This window comes from Alexandromys fortis, unplaced genomic scaffold (assembly GCF_014885135.2).
Source record: "Alexandromys fortis isolate MF-2015 unplaced genomic scaffold, M_Fortis_MF-2015_v1.1 scaffold_44, whole genome shotgun sequence".
In the NCBI taxonomy this organism is placed as follows: Eukaryota; Metazoa; Chordata; class Mammalia; order Rodentia; family Cricetidae; genus Alexandromys; species Alexandromys fortis.
In genome coordinates, this window is record NW_026067921.1 from 8,072,712 (window position 1) to 8,091,962 (window position 19,251).

At 44.1% G+C, this 19,251-nt stretch overlaps 1 long non-coding RNA gene across 3 annotated transcripts in view; it reads left to right on the forward strand.

Moving 5' to 3' along the window:
- Positions 1-19,251, forward strand: part of LOC126501217 (uncharacterized) — a 92,696-nt gene that overhangs the window by 52,038 nt on the left and 21,407 nt on the right. For all 3 annotated transcript variants that reach the window (XR_007591586.1, XR_007591584.1, XR_007591585.1), the window contains exon 5: positions 2,223-2,372. This is a non-coding gene — a long non-coding RNA (uncharacterized lncRNA). The remainder of the gene's footprint in view (positions 1-2,222; positions 2,373-19,251) is intronic.

A 19,251-nucleotide genomic window follows, 5' to 3' on the forward strand; every position in this document is an offset into this window, starting at 1 on the left:
AATTCTTGATTTAGGTTGGGTACCAGTTGGGAAAGAAGAGTCAGAGCATTCAGCTAAGAGCATGTACTGTTATCGCAAGACCCGTAGTAGGTATATAAAGACACACTCTGAAGTGGAGAGATGACCCAGCAGTTAAAGCATGCATTGCTGTTCCAGAAGAGTCGACTTAGATTCCCAACAACCACATCAAGATGCTCACAAGTGCCCGTGACCCTGACTCTAGAAGAATGTAGAGGTGACTCAGAGGTTAAGAGCATTGATTCTTCTTCCTGGAGGTTCTGAGATCAGTTCCCAGCAACCTTATGGTATTTCATAACCATCTACAATGAGATCTGGTGCCCTCTTATGGCATGCAGACATTCATGCAGGCAGAGCACTTCATGCCTAATAAATCTTTTTTTTTTTTTTTTTTTTTAAAAGAAGGATTTAAACCTTCTGGTTTCCATGGGTAACGTGTACACACCCACACATGTAGTCGAAATAAATCATACTTAAAAGAAGTTCCATTCTTAGTAAGGACTTAAAGAAAGAATGGTCTGACTAGTTATAACGGAAAAGATATGAAGCCAAAAGTCTTTCAATTGAGCCTGGCACAGTGGTGCACACGTTTATTTAGTCCCAGCATTCTTGAGACAGAGGCAAGTAGATCTTTAGGAATTCGAGGCCAGCTTGTCCTATATTGTGAGTTTCAGATAGCCAGAGCTACACTGTGAGACCCTGCCTTGAAAAATAAACAATCCTTCACTTTGATAGTTGGGAGTCAACTGAGTGAGGATGGCAAGGTGTCCCAGAACGCATATTTCAAGTACATGAGAAAGTTGTGTTAGAATAAAGTACACACACACACACACACACACACACACACACCGAGAAACTGGTTATTTCATCCCATGGAGGTTGCGAGTTACACAGCTACAGCTTTTCTCTGTCAGTTAAACTTGGGACACTTCTTTACATAGGCTGGAGGGAATGATGGGGCACCATTACGTTTTTCTAGGGGATAGGGTTCATGCTAGTGAAGCACTTTCTAAACTAGACTGAGGGGTATACACATTTTATTTTGAGCCATAGTGGGAACTGAGTAGAAAGGTCCTAGCTCTATCTCAGTTTGGTGTGGAGAGTGGAGCACCTTAACTGATTGGGGGAGATGTGGAGCCAGCCTGCAGGTCTATTCCCTCCTTCATACCCTCCCTCTGGAGCAGCCCTGGGGCAGCTGCACAGCTGAGCTCTGGGGGTTGGTTTTAATTATTGTGGGTAAGTGATGATTGGAAATTTGAGAAAATCATCAGAATTGACACCAGGAGGTCAGGGAACATAGAGACAATATTGATAGATTCTCTCTACCTCCACCCCTAGTCGGGCACCCTCCCTCCCCAGGCACATTCCAGAACCTTGGTACTAGAATTTTGGTATCAGCTGGCCATATTGTTGAGTCTTCTATTAGTATCTCTGTCCGGTTTGTTGGAATAATGATTCTCCCTTTCTTTAAAGGCCAGTGGGCCACATCTCTTATAACCTGTTTCCATATGTACTCTGATTAGATTAAACCTCTGTACAGCTGCCTGAGCCTAGGCCTCAACTCTAGATTGTATGGTGGTTCATGATCAACACCATCAGCTTGACATACAGCAAAGTGACGTCAGTCACCTTGTAGATGATGTGTAAGGAACGCAGGGAGCCTGAGCTGGGGTGGGAGTTAGAGTGGTGGGCATCTGTGGGGTTTGGGGAACATCACATGACTGCTGGCTGTGTTTTCCTTGGGTATGTCCTTGACCTTGGCTTCCCAGTGTCGTCTCTGTTATCTTTTATCCTAACAGTCACTATCTTGCCAATACTGACATAAAATAACTATTCCATAATTACTTGTTATTGGATTACAACTTTGTAGTTTTTTTTAAATGTGTGAATGTTCTGTCTGTGTATATGTATGTGTACCACATATTTGCCTAGTGCCCATGGGGTGCAGAAGAGGGCAACAGATCTTGGAGCTGCAGTTACTTGTGAACTGCCACGTGACTGCTGGGAACTGAACCCTGGTCCTCTGCAAGAGCAACATTCTCTTAACCACTGAGTTATCTCAAGCCTTGGTGGTAGGGTTTTTGAAAGTAGCCATTTCTCTTCTAAATTTGATGTGAGCAGGACTTAGCTTCTTTAACTTATATTTTTATTAGGAATATTCGAAGTCGGCCATTACTCACAGACTTTTTCTCCCATGCCTTCAGGTTGCACAAATGGCTGACTCAGTAGCTCAAGCAAAGATGGGAAGTCAGCCTGGCAAGCTGGGATGTGAGAGTTCACTTGCTGTTCTCCATTTAGCCAGGAGGTTTCCTAGGCAACCACTTAAGCAGCAATTAAAGAGGAAGAACTAAAAGGTAGGTACTTATGAATCGAATCTTAATCCTCACATGCTGTGGTCACAAGTTGGGATCACAGTGTGCGTTTTTTGTTTGTTTGGGTTTTTTTTATTTAACATTAAGTAAATAAAAACTCACCATTTAATTAGAGGACGCATATTATAATTAGGATGTGCATGCTGTGCTTTTATTTTTAGCTTTTTCACACTTTTCCTTGAACAGGATGTCACGCACACACACATACACTTTTATGCTGGCTTGTTTTTAAAGATTGAAGTGAAGTCCTTGAGTGCATTCTTCTACATGTGGGGTAGAGCCGCTTATTAATGACACAATGCTGCTTTCTGCTAATAGTGCTGAGACTTCCCTGGCTCTTCGTTTGAGTTCTTTGCATGTCAATTTCTACTCGGTTGACCAATACTTTACTTCCCCCGAAGCATGTCCAGGCTCTAACATTCATTCAGTTCCAGGTGAAAGAAATAGGTGACATTTCTGCTAATACACCCCCCCCCCAAAAAAAAGAAAGGAAAAAAAAAGAAAGCCATGCTGGTTCCATGACAGCTCATCCATGTGTTTAGAAATGGCAGATGCTCATAGAGAAACAGGATATACAAGTGTCTGCTCTTCTGATCTCGAGTTAGATAATATGGTTCTGTGTGGAGAAGGGCTGCAGGCTAGGATCCTCCTCTGTGGGAGAAGGAGGTGGGGGGGTCTTTCCCCACCCTGAGCATCTGTGGGCTTTGTTCGCAGTTTGAATGATAGTCACAATAACTAAAATTTTCAGATGTCACAGTTGTTACCCATCTGTCACCAACATGCCTGGAGACACTCCTGCTATATAGGATGGTGGCCGATAAAGTAGGTGCACCCTGTTACAGCTTCCCTCTCCCTGGAGTCCTGTTACAAGGAACCCTTAGGGAGCCAGACTCTGGAGTTTACTGTAGTTTTACCCATGGCAAAGTGAAAAAAAATTAATTTATGGAATTCAGATTATGTATTTGAGATGCCTGGTTATACCGGATGAGCTTCCTTAAATTATGCTTTCAGAGAAAAAGTTTACAAATAAGTGAATATTTTAGCTCTCTGTTCTGTTGTTGTTACGTCTTTATTCATGTGGGGGTCATGGCGTCGTGGCTTACGTGTGATGGTGAGAGGATGCCTTGTGGAGTGTTCTCTCCCACGGTGTGTTGTTGAGCTCAGGTCGCTAGGCTTGGCAGCAGGCACCACTAGCCTGCTGAGCCATCTCATTGGCACTGTCTCATTATTTTTAGTGTCTGCTTTTTGGTTTTTGTCTGTGAGGTGAAAATTGGCTTGTTTAATTCACTCACTACACGTTCCCATTAGCCAGAGATGGTACCAGGATGTGGGGTGGGTTCCTTTGTAGAGCATCCTAACAAATAAAAACGATACGCAGCTGAGAAATAGCAAAGGCATCTATAGCACTCAGCCTGTTCCCGGCTCTCAGGCAGGTCATAGGTTAATACATAGTCTGATGAGATGCTTGCCACATCCTCCATTCTTCCCTCAAGGAAATTAACCAGAGACAGCCTGAGAGGTAAAGTGTTTGCCCGACAGTGCAGTAATAGGGCTGTTAGAGAGAGTTCCAGCAAAGCAGAGGAGCTGTTGCAAGATGGAAAACAGAGGTGTAAATTTTAATGGCAGCTTCCAGAAATTAACAATTTATTCCCCAGAGGGAAAGGGTTAAGTCTGCCCATGCAAATGCTGTATTTCGTGAGACCACAGGTTGAAGCAGTTCAGACATTGGAAGATGGGACATAGTTACAAAACAATGCTCAGATCACTTATATCTTCAAGGTAAAGGCAGACAAATCTCTCCTTTTTCAGTTACACACAGGTATGGAGCTGCAACTGTGATGGGAGACTTTGGCAAGTGTTCTAGGACACCCCCTCCTTTTTTTCCCTGTAGCAAAAGTAAAGGATCTGCAACACACACACACACACACACACACAAATAAGCTACTTAAAAATTAATAGAAGTATTAATTTATTCAGACTCTGTAATAAGCATATGGGTGTGTGACATCCCCCAAAGTTCAAGATGAATTTAAATCCCCCAGACATTTCTTTGAAAGCTCGCAGGATTATCGTGATACTCCACCAGTGTTCGCATTGCATGGAGCTAGAGGAAAGACTGACAGGCAAGAGGCCGCTCATGCTCTACCTGCTTTACTGGTTTACCTTCCAGAAGGTAGGATTGGAGCCCTTACAGCAGCATAGCTACCAGACCCTTGCTTTCCACCTTCGTGTCCCAGCCTGATGATGGGCACATCACCTAGGTCCACCACCCATGCCTCTGCACACCTTGTGATTGTAATCTATTCACTTTCTCCCATCCATCACCAACAACTGCCTTGTTTTCTGCCCTGCCTAGAATTTATTGGACTTTGATTGCCCAATTTACCTCTTTGATAGATGGACTTTATCCTCTAATTAAGTTTATTGCCCCATTCAATTCCCCAACTTCTTGGGATTTGTGATCCCTTTTACATCAGTGATCTCAACAAACCATCCCCAGTTTCCCACTCTCTAATCTTGTCAATGCATGGCCCCTGTCAGCAGGTCAGAAATGCTGTGTTTGAACACACTCCTGTGTGCATCTACTCTCCACATGCTGTTCCTGTTTATTCTCACATACCTCCACCTACTCTTGATCTTTTTAGAGGACCCTTCCTTCCTTCCTTCGTTCCTTCCTTCGTTCCTTCCTTCGTTCCTTCCTTCGTTCCTTCCTTCCTTCCTTCCTCCCTCCCTCCCTCCCTCCCTCCCTCCCTCCCTCCTTCCTTCCTTCCTTCCTTCCTTCCTTCCTTCCTTCCTTCCTTCATTGGAGGGAGATTGTATATGTAAATAAGGTGGGTTCATTGGCAGTTTTCAGATTAGAAAGGGGCTCCCAGACAGATCAGCCCTGGCCAGAAATCCTGTTTTCTTTTACAGGGTGAAAGAAAGCAATTTTGATAGTGAGTTGATGAGCTGTTGAAGACTAGGAAGTCTGGATTTAGGTGTCAGCCTTCATAAGTGTCATTTTGGGCCATCAGCCGTCCCATGTCCAGAGACCTTGTAATTGTTGAAGCACACTGAGGAGCACTGGTGTGAGGAGCACTGAGGACTAGTGGAAGGCAGCTGTGCTCATGGCAGTACAGCCGTGTTGAGTGTGTTAAAGGGGATGAGTACTGTTGTCTCCGACTTTGGGAGTTGTACATCTGACTCCTTCACTCATGTATTGGGGCATCTGGAGAGTCCCAAGAAGATGCGAGAGTGTTTACCCATTAAATGTGTTCTTTCAAACTGGATTTGCTGTTGCAGACACTTCACTAGGCCTCTGCCCAGGTAGAAAGACAAGTCCAGTTGTTCAAGAGCCAGCTAACAGAAGCCCCAAGTTACATTTGCAGAGATCCTCAAGATCTTAGTAGATGTGATAAAAACAATTTAACAACAACCCCGAAAAACCACACAGAGGAAAGGAAGCTTCCATGTTTTCGGTTGTGCCCCCCAAATCCATAGCTAAAGTCTTGATTTAAATGTGATAATGATTTGAGCTAAAGATTCTGGGAAGTAATCGTTTCTATGATGTCTTGTGGGGGAAACACACCACAGTACCAAGTCAGGAGGAAAGCCCTCACCAGGCAGGCACCAAGTGTATGTGCCCTTTAGCCCTCCTGATTCCAGTCTGTTGAACTAGAAGGAATGACTGCCACCCTTGAATCCATCAAATCTGTGGGGGTAGTGAGTTGTTTTGCTTTGTTTGTTACAATAGCCAAAGCAAAAGCCTTCCCATCCTGCTTAATACAAAACACACACAAATGGTACAAACCTAATGAATAACAAATAATTCTGTGCTGTATCAAGTTTAAGTAATGCCCATTGATCCCTTCCAACCATTGTCACTTTCCAGGAGCCGTTGAGACCCACACTGTCCAATGGATAACCATTAGCCTGCTGGGACCCTTTCACTTAAACTAATTAAAAATAATGCAAAGTGTCTGTACAACAAGCTTGATGACCTGAGTTCAGTCCCTGGAACCCACATAAAGAGCTGGAGACAGTCTAGCATCTGCAATCCCAGAATTCCTCACTTTGGCGTGGGAGGCAGGAACAGGACGAGCACCCCGAAGCTCCTGGGCCAGCTAGTGTGGACTTGTTGCACACTGGATCAAATAGCCAGAGAGACCCTGCCTCAGCGAAGTAGAAGTCAAGAAATGACTCTGAAATTGTCCTTTGACCTCCACATACACTGAAGCACACACATGTGCCCCAATACACACAAGTTTAAGCTAAGTGAATTTAAGCCTTGCTTCCTCAGTCATGCTAGCTGGTGGCTACTGTGTACCCAGGGCGGGTTTAGAGTGTTAACATCATTGCAAACATTCTTTTAGTAGCAGGCATCAAGCTGGATTCCAGTCATATATAAGCATGTACACACAGTTGGCATAACATTGTACATACTGTTTTGCAGTTTGTTTTTTCACCCAACAGATAAACTGTTAACTCAGTGTGATCCACATGCAGGATCATGCCAGGAAAAAATCAAAAGGAATGCATTAGCAAATGTAAAAGTTCAGTACATCAAAACTTTGTAATTTCAGGTTTTAAAGATCATTGCAACATCTCTTAGTGGTTATCCTAATTTTAAATAATTGATTTGTAGAATGTGTTTGCTCATTTCTGGGCATGTTAAAAAAAAGAAGGCTCAGAATATGTATTCAGGTCGACACTGTTGACCTACCCACATACCTAAATGTATACAGACATACGGTTCCTCTTGCTCCTCTGTAGCATCTAAAGATGCTCTTTTTTTGTCTTCTCACTGGGCAGTAGCTGCTGTACACACATTATTATTGATATGTACATTAAATAAAAAATTAAAATGAACTCCTCAGCTGGATGTCAAGTGTCTGCAGCCACGTGTGGCACAGTGGCTTTCATGTGGGGTGGTCTCCATGGTTGCATAGGGCTCAGCTGGAAAGTGTTAAGTCACACTTTCCATGAGTGCAGTGACATTTCCCTGGATGAAGGATGGGGAGGTGAGGACAGAGGAGAGTCACTGGGAATGCTTGCCTTCGCAGTGGAGGTGCTGACCCTTCCTCTACTCTCTGGAGAATTGGCAATCCCTGGAAAGTTAAGAGAGAATTGGTATTTAATTTTGTTTGTTGATTTGATTGTGTGTTTTCCTTTCTCTTGTTGAGACAACATCTCATATAGCCCCGGCTGGCCTTGAACCTCTCACCCTCTCCCCTTCGCTTCCTGAGCATGGGAATTGAAAGTGTGCATCACCATGTCTTTTATGAGACACTTACGATCAAATCCAGGGCCTTGTGCTTTAACCTGGAAAGTTGACAAAATCTTAGATAACAAGATAGATTTATAACTCTGTGTATTTAGGAAATACACGATCTGGAAGGATTCACAAAGGGAGAATAGTTCTTCTAGAGAAGGAAACAGGAAGCAGACAAGTTTTCTTCACGCGTCCTGTAAACCCAGGCATCCTGACTGTAATGTGAGCCTTGAAAAGCCCTCCCAGCACACAGTGGCCTGGGGCTGGCACACCTTTGGTCCTCAGCAATTTCAGCAGGGAAGGCTATGTAGAACTGGTTTTCTTCTGTAATTTAAGTGTATTTATGAGGAAAAATAATTGTTAACATTGAAAATTTCCCCCATGTAACCATTCTTCACACTTGTGGAAGAGAGTGCAGGAGATGCTGTTTAAAACTATTAGAAATAATTAGAGCAGAAGATGAAGCTGACAAGAAAGTATTCCAGGTCTGGGGCACCCTGCTTCAGCTTGTCTTGGAGAAGATGAATGGTAGTGTTGATTGCGTTTGGGTTGAATAGTGACGATGAAGCCCACTCAGCACCTTCCGCCCACACTGTCCAGCCCACACTACCCCTTTCTCCTTGCACACCCATGGCTCCTGAGTGATGGAGATGTGGAAAGTGGGGACAGTGGAGACACTGCCCCCATCCCCGTAGTTCAGCTCCCAGGGACCACACCCAGAGAAGAATGATAAAGTAATAATTTTTTAAAAAAATGGCTTCCCCTCACCCTGTCCGAGGAGTAGATAGAGGATGGGTGGGGGGAGTGGGAGAGAGGAAAAGAGAGGGAACTTTGGTAGATATGTAAAATGAAAAAAGGTTGGTTTAAAAAAAAATAAAAATGGCTTTCTATAATTCTGCAGTATTACCTTTCCTAGTAAATAGAGTTGCTGGACTCGTACTCTGCTCTCTTGTGGAGAGAAACTAGTGAAGGAGTCGGGAAACTGAATTGCATAGCTTAATTAGGAAGGAGCCTTCTCTCCCTCTTAGGAAGGAGCATCATGCCTTCTCTCCCTCTTAGTTAGGAAGGAGCATCATGCCTTCTCTCCCTCTTAGTTAGGAAGGAGCATCATGCCTTCTCTCCTCTTGTAGGTTGTGGATCTAGGTTGTGTTTGGAGGTAGGATCCCATCATTGTATGGGAAGAGGTAACTAGATTATCACGTGACTCCCTTCTGGGAACCTGCCTTTAGGGTCTGTTCTGCTTTATCTTTTGTTTCTCTTCTGTTCTGCCTTGAATGTGTGGGTGTCATGAGAGGCCATCCTGGGTTCTTACAATCTGAGGGAGAAAAGCTCTGAGACTAACCAGACTTGGGGTTTCCTCTCTTGCCCAGCCAAAGCCAGTCTTGATCACATCAGTTCATTTGCTCGGCAAGTTCAACTTGATCATATCTACAGTGGCATTCTCCTCCTCTTGAGTTTGGTCAGGAAATAGAGCTTAAAGAAAACCGAGGAAAGGTGTCAGACACTTCCCAGGTCGAGCCATCTCTCGTCAGTGTGGCAGCCTCTCCACTTTCACAGCCCAGAAGTTTAGTGTTCACCTTTGGGCGGTGCCATCTGATGGCCTGTGGCCCATGGTTTTGTAACTTTCTCATTTGGCAGAGTCCCAGTTTTGTGGATTTTTTTTTCTTTTAAAGAAAGACGTTGGCTTTTCAGAGAAATTCATCTGTGGCTTTTTTAAAGTGACAAACAAGTTAACTGCATTTTAGTCAATAATCGTTATCAGAAAACCGTGTTCTTAATTTCAAAGAAACCTATATACCATTCCTTTCATTTCCAGTACCTTCTTAGTTGTCGTTTGATAATTATGAAATTTCTGTGGAAAGAGTAGTTTAAAGAGAGACTTCTGAATTGTTTTGTTCTGTCTCTGAAGAAGTGATTTTCAAGAAAACGTGGAAGCTCTTTTCCCCTGTCAGTTCTCCCTACACAGCAGCGACTCCAGAGCACTGCCCCTGTCTGCATGGCAATACAGAACTCAGGGCCCCTGACACAAAGCTACAAGTTCTAGTTACATTGTCAGCATTATTTCTGAAAAGTGTAGAGGAAGGAGAGCGGCCCGACATGGCTGCCAGGGGGAGGGGCAGCTGACGCGGGGAGGGCAGGTGTGGCTCCGTGGTTGTGGGGGGTGAAGACAGGTAGTTGGTAGTGAAGCCTGCAGTGGAGAGGGGGCTCTTGATCTGCTGCCAAGGCTCCTTCTGGTGGTGCCCAAGTGACCTTTCCAGGTTTGTCCATTTCTGTCCTCTCAGAGTGGAACTGAACTGCACTCACCTAGTGTTGTTCTTGGTGCAGGCCCTGCAGAGTGCGGAGGAGAAGAAGCATGGCAAGTGAGTTGGGAAGTTTGGTAGGGTGTGGGTGCATATGTGTACATGTGTGCCGCGTGTGTGGGGGTCGACGAATGACCTCGTGGAGTGGATGGAACTTGGGCCACCAGGGTTGCATGGCAGTCAGGGCCCTCACTCAGTGATCCCTCTTGTTGACCTATTTACTTAAGGATTTTTGAAAGACTGCAAAGTTGGAAGTTGATTTAACTTTGATCCAATTTTTGAAACTCCCTAAAAAAAAAACCTATAAATTGAATCTTTTTTTTTTAATGAAACAACATTAAAAATTTGTAGGGATGAGGCAGACCTGTAATGCCATCACTTGGAAAGCTGAGGTAGAAGAATCACGTTTGAGGCAGTCTAGGCTAAGGTAAAATGATCTCTGGGAACAAAGCAACAGCAAAGTCCGTTAATGTCCTTAGGCTGTATTCCTTTTTCATTGCTGTGAGCAGCTAATGTGATCGACAGAACTTGCTCTGGCTTGGAGTTTGAGGTAGGGACCCACCAGCGATAGGGAGCTACTTGGCAGTGAGAGCATGAGGCTTCCTGCTAGTGTCTGGACATCTCAAAGGGTTTCAGACTTCCCCAAGCTGATGAGACATGAGCCTGTGGGAGAGATTTCACATTCAAAGTATAGCAGGAGCTATTTCATGGAGTCTTGAGACGAGCAGTTAATAGTGATCTTGGGCACTGCTGTTAAGTAGATTGAGTTTCTGGGAGTGTAAGTCTTTGAACCGAGCAAAGTGGGGCTTTGGGCAGGTGCTGTTTGTTTTTATTTGCTAATCCATATTCTCAGATGGTTCATGTACTTCGTGTTTATTTCATAAAGCAGAACTTTGATCCTTGAATAGCTTTTTGAGACCATTTCATCTCATCTCATTGCCTGTACAAAGGTTGAATAAATTACTTTCCAAAGTTCAAACACTCACAGTGTTAAGTTGGGCCAGTCCTAGTAATGGTTGCTAGAGGGAGTCCCTGTGTTGTTAGACTCCATCTGTGTTGTCTCCAGATTGATGGATAAGAACAAAAGTTCATGTTGAATTTCAACCGTGTTTTGACTCTGATAAAAGGAGTAAGAGGTGTCCTGGAAGCCTTGAGAAAAGCCAGACTTGCACCTGACTCTTTGGAGAAATTCCTTTGCACAGTTAAAAATTACAAGCTTCCATGGAGAGAGATGCCACAGAGAGCTGAGTGGCTTTGAAGCAGTGGAAGACTGACGGCCAGCTAGACAGCAATGGCTGCCGGGAGCCTGTGCCTTCTCATTGTTGCAGGAAGTGTCGGTATCATAGATACAAGTCTGAACTCGAGTGTTGACATCTGGAGGCTCCATATTATGCTTTAATTTAGCTGTTTTCTTCCTTCATGGGGACGATAGTAAACCCTCGCTTATAAATGAGTATGTGAAATGGAATCATTGTCTTCTTGTGATAGGTACCTTTTCTATTATATTTATGGCTAAGGTATTGCCTGACTTGATTTTTGCATGTTCATCTCAGGCATTTTTCCCTCATTTTTATGAAACTGAATGTCCTGGGAAACAGGACTCTGCTAGTGAGTTTAAATGAAGTCAAGCATACAGAAGATGAGACTGTCTTACTTCTTAAAAAAAAAAAAAAAGCGGTCTTCCCTTTGGCCCTGTTGACCCGAGAGTCATCTCGTAATAAGGAATTTACTGTCATCTACTCTTTTCTTCAGTGCCCCCAGGATGGTCCTACATTTTTAAGGCACCTTCAGGGACAGACAACTTGTTTTTTGTCAAGGAATTTTTGATGTTGTGTGAGGATATTACAAAAAGTGTTGTATTATCTACAACTGGAGTTGAGAGAGAGGGCCACAGACAACTACTTGGTTACATGGAGTTCCTCTCCTGCCCGAGTTTCTGGTGCTAGGAGCATGAGCAACTCTCTGCCTTGTTCTGGAAAACCCATGTGATGTCCACGTGGTGAAGTGACTTCCCCTTTAGACAGGCCATGCTGTATGCTTGTCTCTGTATCTTTTTGTGTATCACTCCAGCAAGTGCGGCAAGCCTCAGTCACCACGCTTTGTACAGGTGACTGAGATATTTTTGATTTTCTTTTTTTTTAATAGAGGTTTTATTTTGCTTCCCAGTTCAAGGGCATAGCCCATCATGATGGGGAAGGTAGAACAGCAGGAATTTGAGGGGACCGGCCACACCATATCCACACGACATCCACAGTCAGGAAGCAGAGAACAAGACTGAAGTTTTAAATGGTTTTTTAATTTGCCAAAATCATGGTGTAACTATCCATGGCTGACCCCCATGTCTGCAGTGGTTTTTTTTTTCCTGAAAAAGAGAGCAGGTGACCATCCAAAGGACAAACTCCAGAACCCTTCCTGCTACTTGAAAACCTGCCCATCTTAAATTCATAGCACTTAATTGGAAGAGCGCATAGGTGCAGAAAGGAGATGGAGGGACCGGCTGCTGGACTGTGATTCTCGCCCCCCCTTTCTCTTTGCATCTGGAAGTGGTGCCAGATTCAATCAGAGTTCTTCCGTGTTGATTGTGGTTGTGTGTGGCCTCTTGGTCTGCAGTGCCTGCTGCATTTGTAGAGGGAACTCAGATGTTCATGCCCCATAAAAACACGTCTTAGGTAACTCAGGAAGTATTTACTGACTTCAGAGTATCCAGGGGTGGCCATTGCAGCTGGGAGGTGATTGTTGTTTATCTGAGAGCCATCCATGCCACTTTGCAGAACCTGCATCTCAATTAAAGGGTCTTCAAACTTGAATTGGGGGAGCATCCCTTAAAGAACCCTAATTGAAAGTGGGCAGATGGAGCACATGGTGAACACTGTTAAGGGTGCAGTATGCAGAGCTTACTAACAAGTGTGATCCCTGCAAGTGTGGCCAGAAACAAACAGGGATTGGAATTAGGACCAGGTTCCTAATGCAAGAAGCAATTTGGGGCAAGCGACTTAGCACTGAGGCTCTATGGTATACTGGATGCTGTTTTTCCAAGGATTGCCCTCAACAGACTTAGAGGAATCAAGTGCAGGAAGGTGCTGCCATTTAACTCTCATGATAAATGCAAAAACCTAAAAACACAGATGGGTTTGGTGAAGCCCAGAGCCTGGACCCAGTCTTCACTTGTGGTTGCATGATTGACTAGGACTAGTGATTTGAAAGCTGTCTAAGAGATATTGTCTAGAATCTCCTCTCATTTACTATAGTGGGGTTTCATGTGTGAATCTGTGTTATCAACCAGGGAAGGCTGATAGGAACACCAGATTGAGGAAACCTACAGAGAAAGGACCTTCCAAATTGCCAGTGGTGAGTGTGTTGACGTTCAGGTCTTCCCAGTCATGGCCTACATCTGTACTCCAAGTGGATAAAGAGACAAGGGGAGTTTGAACTCAAGACTAGCCTGTACTACATTGGGAGACTGTGCACAAACATTAGGTCTTTCTGGCCAGCTACCGCTCTGTACTCCGTCATGGTCGTCTCATGCTGAGTGATCTCTGTCCTAAATTTGTGCTGATGGAAATGTCCATTAAGTCATTCGAGAGAATTCTGAGGTCTCTTCACATCACCCTGTGAGATGTGTATTTTCTCTGTAAAGTGAGCTGGAGTCCGTCTTCCCTTCCTCCTTGCTAGGTCTTCTGTGAATGGATACACTATGCTGTGGACTATTTGCTCTTGAAGAAACAGTTTTCTTAGGTTCTGGTTCTACAGCCCAGGCTAGCCCCAGCTTTGCAGTCCTCCTGCTCCTGCTGTCCGAGTGCTGGAACTACAGATGGACACCAACACGCCTGAGTCAGATTCCTTACTTGTGTTTAAGACAGGCCCAGTGGAACTTGAGCCCAGACTGGTCTCAGATTTAGGGCAGCTTTTCTGTCCCAGCCTCTCAAGTGCTGTGACTATAGGCACAAACCACCATAAGCTAACAAATTCTGTTTCTTGAAACAAGGTTACATTGAGGTAGCTCTGGCGGACCTGGAACTCACGATGTAGACCAGGCTTACCTCAGACTCTCAAGAGATCTGCCTGCCTCTGCCTCCACCCAGCTAAGAGATTAGAAGGCAAAATTCTGTGTGGTCCTGACTGCCCCACTTATACCACTACAGTACTAAGTTCCTGTAAATTTTGATATATGTGTATGTGTGTGTGTATATATCTTATATATATTAAGATATCAACATGGGCCAGGTGTAGTTGCACACGCCTTTAATTCTAGCATTGGGGAGGCAGAGGCAGCAAAATCTCTGAATTTGTGGCCAGCTCGGTCTACATAGTGAGTTCCAAGACAGCTAGGACTATATAGAGAGAACGTGTCTCAAAAAAAAAAAAAAAAAAAAAAAAAAACAAAACCAAAACAGCAAAAGAATTAGCATAGTTACCATCACATAACCTCTAAAAGGTACCGTTTTCTCTGTGGAAAAGTGGTTTCATTTTGTAACTAGAGAACATCATGTGTTGAAAATCATAAATAATCAAAAAAAATCAAACTGTTTTAGTGCCAGTGTTTTCTTATTTCAGTTTGTTTCAGAAACAGCCAGATAGAGCAGCGAAGACGAGAGCACTGAGTTGCAGCAGGTGTTGAATGCTTGCAAAGATTAGTGTTGTGAACTAGCTGGTCCCTAAGAATGAGTTGTGAGCTTCCTTCAATGGGCTGTAGCTTGAAAACAAAGTGATGCCCACTGGGGACTTGGCCTCCTGGTGCTTGAAATGGCACGGGCCAAAAATAGAGATGCTGGAAGACACCACCTGTGAAGTTGAAAATATCTTAAGTGGGAACAGAGCAAGGGTGTGCTTGGGGTGCGTGCGTGCGTGTGTGTGTGTGTGTGTGTGTGTGTGTGTGTGTGTGAGAGAGAGAGAGAGAGAGAGAGAGAGAGAGAGAGAGAGAGGAGGGATGGAGGGAGAGAGAGAGAATAAAGAGGAGAAAACAGACTCCCTGTATCAGCAGCTCCTCAGGGTGTAGGTAGCACCTCTCCTTTGCCAGCATCTTCTCAGCGCACGGTTGAGATTCATTTTCAGCTATAGAGCTTTGACTCCTGTCAGCCTCAATACTTGGCCTGTGGACCCTGGAACCAGAAATTGGTCGTGTGTACTGTCTTATTTGTAGATAATAAAATAATGGACTTTTTTTTTTTGGTAGCTCAATGAAGTTGCAAAATTTGGATTATAAAGGCCATTCTTTGTATACTGCAGTCTTTTCCTGTCTCAAGTTTACTTACAACTTAGATGCTGCTTTTAGACAAGGACATCTCCTGGTTCTGCCTGAATTTGCGGAGACATAGTTGGGACATAGTTTTAGTATGTGTACTACAGCTGAAATTCCTAGCATGGTGCTGGCTGGTGTTCTGTAGTTGGTAGTGAGGTGGGCGGTCATCACCATGGGATGTGTAGACAATGTGAATGGTGTGTAGGAGAAGAAGGTTTCGGAGTGCACAATCTGTTTCTTGGTGTCTGAAAAGCTGGTTTCTTGTATTGCATTTGATGCCTTGTTCTGAAAGTGTCCCCTCAAATCTCCTGGTTCTTTCTCCTTTTGGCCAGCAGATGGCACCTCACTGTCTCCACTTCTGCCTACCAGTTTTGCCTTTATTTCCATTCCTTCTCTGCCCCCTCCATACACACTTATCACATGTTTGTCACCAGGATGATGCTGTTAAAAGTTTCACCGTGACAGGCTGTCTTGTCAAAGGGACAAGAAGGAAGGGAGGAAACAAGTTTTTGTTGCTTCAGGCTTGATTGTAGCTGTCTTGTATTTCTCTACTAACACATCTGCTAGGGAAACATTTTCTGTTGGAAGCAGATTCAGCATTTCCTTACAATGCTTAGGATGCCAGGCCTCCGTTCCCATCTCCACCCCTGCTGTGCAGCATGTGGAGGCTGTCTGCTACCTTTTGTTCGTGTTGCCTTTATGATGATGATGATGATGATGATGATGATGATGATGATGATGATGACGACGACGACGACGATGATGATGATGACGATGATGAAGGCATATTTAAGATCTCTGTGATAGCCAGGCGGTGGTGGCACACACCTTCACTCCCAGCACTCGGAAACAGAGGCAGGCAGATCTCTGAGTTTTGAGGCCAGCTCCAAAGCCCTGTCTCGAAAAACCAAACCAAACTCTATAATGTCCAGGTGACTAGATTCCATTTGTTTGTATTTGAATATTTTACACACTGTGCTGAATTTCGTTCTTCCCCCTTTTCCATTCTTTCCCAATCAGTAAATATTTATTGACTGCTTCCTGGTTGAGTGTCGGCTAGAAAGAAATGTTTGAGACCCTCATTAGGAATCTAGGTCTTACTGAAAGTCACTCGCTAGTCTGCTCCCATGCACAGTCAGCCTGCCTCTCTCAAGTGCAGCCTCTCGTCCTGTCCAAAGTCAGGCTGCAGCTCAGTGCCCTCTCCATGGTAATCATCTTCCACTCCATCCCTCTCCTCACATGCACCTGCAATACCTGCATCCAGAGAGTAGAGCCACTCTCAGCCTCACAGTGGGCTGGCGGTCCAGCGTGGGTTACCCCAGACCCTCTCTCAAAACAACAAAAGGAACACATTGGTTTCATTCTCTGAACATCTTCAGCATTTCTGGACTTTTCTTGCATGCTCTACTGCTCTGCCCTGTATGTGCATATGTTAAAGTTGACCAGGTAGGTGCCTCTCGGTCCCCGTGAACAGAGTCCTGTATTAAAATGCTTTCCAACGTTGGCTCGGAAGTCAGTTAGATCTGGGTTTGAATCTCAGCCCTGCTATTGGCTAACTGTGTGGTTTTGGCCACACATAGACCTCTCTGAACTTCTGTTTGTATAGTCTGGGAAATGAAAATGATAATGACTATTTGAGGGAAACTTTTCGAAGATTTTAAATACAATTTTTTCCGGTGCATAGTGTATTTTCAATAAACTGTGAAATGCATGTGCACGCATTCAAAGACATGCACACATATCTTCACACATATTCACATGTACACAGCATATTGTGAGGTTATAGTCACTAGAAGAAAATTGAAACTGAGTCCTGAGTTTGTGCTGCTTCAAGAAGAAATAAGAACCATTTTGAAAAATATGTTTTCAGAAGCCACAAGCCTGATTATATTGGGAGTTGACATCTGCTGGTCTGCTGTGCCCTTTGAGAGACTTTCCACCAGTGTCAGTTCAAGACAGGGTTTCCCTGTAGCTTTGAGGCCTGTCCTAGAACTGGCTCCCATAGACCAGGCTGGCCTTGAACTCACAGAGCTCTTCCTGCCTCTACTTTCTGAGTTCTGGGGGATGAAAGTTGTGCACCACCACTGCCTAGCCAGTCGCTGAATATTCCTATAAATTAAAATTTTCAGTGTGAAATGGTTCATAACTCCTCACTCACACAGCTGTTTGTAAAAGGTTTATTATTTTTCACAGTGTGGGAGGTGGGTCTGTCACTATGAGTACATGTGTCCCTGAAGCTAAAAGTATTAGACCCTAGAGCTGTGTCTGTGCTTGGGACCAACAGTGTGGTTTCTCCAGCCTCAGGGTACCTACTTGTAAAGATTAGTATTCCCTCAGCTTTTTTGGTTTGTAGAGACAAGGTATTTCTATGTCATGGTATAGAACTAGCTCTTGTAGACTAGACTGGCCTAGAACTCACAGACCCACCTGCCTCTGCCTTCCGAGTGCTGGGATTAAAGGCCAGCACCACCACTGCCCCGGCCTTAGAGGTATTTTTACTGTGCCTGCTGGGCTTGATTGATAATCCAGTTGTTGTTTTCTGATCCCTCTCAACAATCCACGCACACCAAGTGTGACTTAAAATAATTTAACTTTCAGAGTACAGAATTAATCCTGCAGTGCAGGTATTGTCTTTGTGGCTGCACAAGGGACCCTGGTGGTTGTTTGCAGAGCATGCATGTCTTGCTTAACTGGCAAATGCTGGGTAAACTTCCCTTTACTGCAGCCTCTTTAGGCACTAGAACGAGAGAGGCTAGATGGTTCATCCTATGTCCTCCGGAAGTTTAGGTTTAGATGTGAAAACTGAACAGATGAGTTAAACGAAGTTTGAGGTGGTGGAGTGGAAGAACTTGAGTTTCATAACAAGCATGTTTCTGTTTTATTGATTTTGCTCATCTTCATCTTTACTAAGATGTTTAAGGTTCCATACTTGGTGAGAAGAAGGGTTACTACTAAAGGCGAAAAGGAATTCATCTTGCTTTTGTAATGATAGTTTCAAAGCAGTTGTTGTGTTTATTAGGCATTCAGATACTCTAGGTGACCGCTAGGCATTTTCAATTTGATGGAGGTGAGCTGTGGACATCACCTTGCCCCTGACACAGAAGACAGCTGTGTCTTGGTCTTCTGTGTTTGAGCTGATTATGTTCTCAAACTACAGAAACCGGATGCTACATTCTCACTTTGCAGTACCTGCCTGTTTCCAAAGGGGATCTCCGTGGAGCTACACTCCAAATCAGCCTTTCTTCTGTCTGAACAGTTACCTGCCCTGGTCCCTAGCAGCTAACAAAAAGGCCAAGCATTTGGGAAACGCTGAGGGGATTTTTCAGATATTACAGTTGGTGGTGAACCCTGGTAGCCTAAATCTTCCAGGAGAGTCTACTTCTGAAATAAAGTGATGTTTTATAGTATAGGTTTGGTTTTTTTTTTTTTTTTTAACCTTTGCAGTGTTTACCTACTGCAGAGCTGTAACAGTTAAACAAGTAAAGAGTGGTTTGTGAAGCAGGGGCTGAACCCAGCCTGCCCCCCGAATACAGAACCGTGAGTTAGATGCTGTTAACTGTGTGATAGCTGTATTCACACCAGCCGGTATTCACACCAGCTTCTGTGTTGAGCAAAGCTGCACACTGTTTTTAATGTGTAATATTTTAAAAGCTTTCCTCACAGGTAATTATCTGAAAATAGTAAAAGGATTTTGTTGATTTTAAATAATATGTGCAGGTTTTTTTCATGTTGGTTCCCAACCCATTCAGTCCAAGGGCTAAGGAGTTCTTTTTTCAAGCTATAACCTTGTAACTAAACTGAGGGACAGACCTAGGCACACAGGAAATGTCCCATTTTTAGAGTAAATATTTGGCCCTTCTAAGATAGGTTACTTATCCCAAAGGTCTTTTAAGTGCAATGGTTCCTCATAGATGCCCCTGGACCCCGCCTGGTGTCACCTGCAAGTCCACATTCACGAATGACTTGGCACATGCAGGCTTCCCTTAAGTTCAGGAGAGTGGGTCGCATACAGGCAAACACGGGTGAGTGAACCGTGACACAGGTGTTCTCAGGCTAGATCTGGCCATTTAA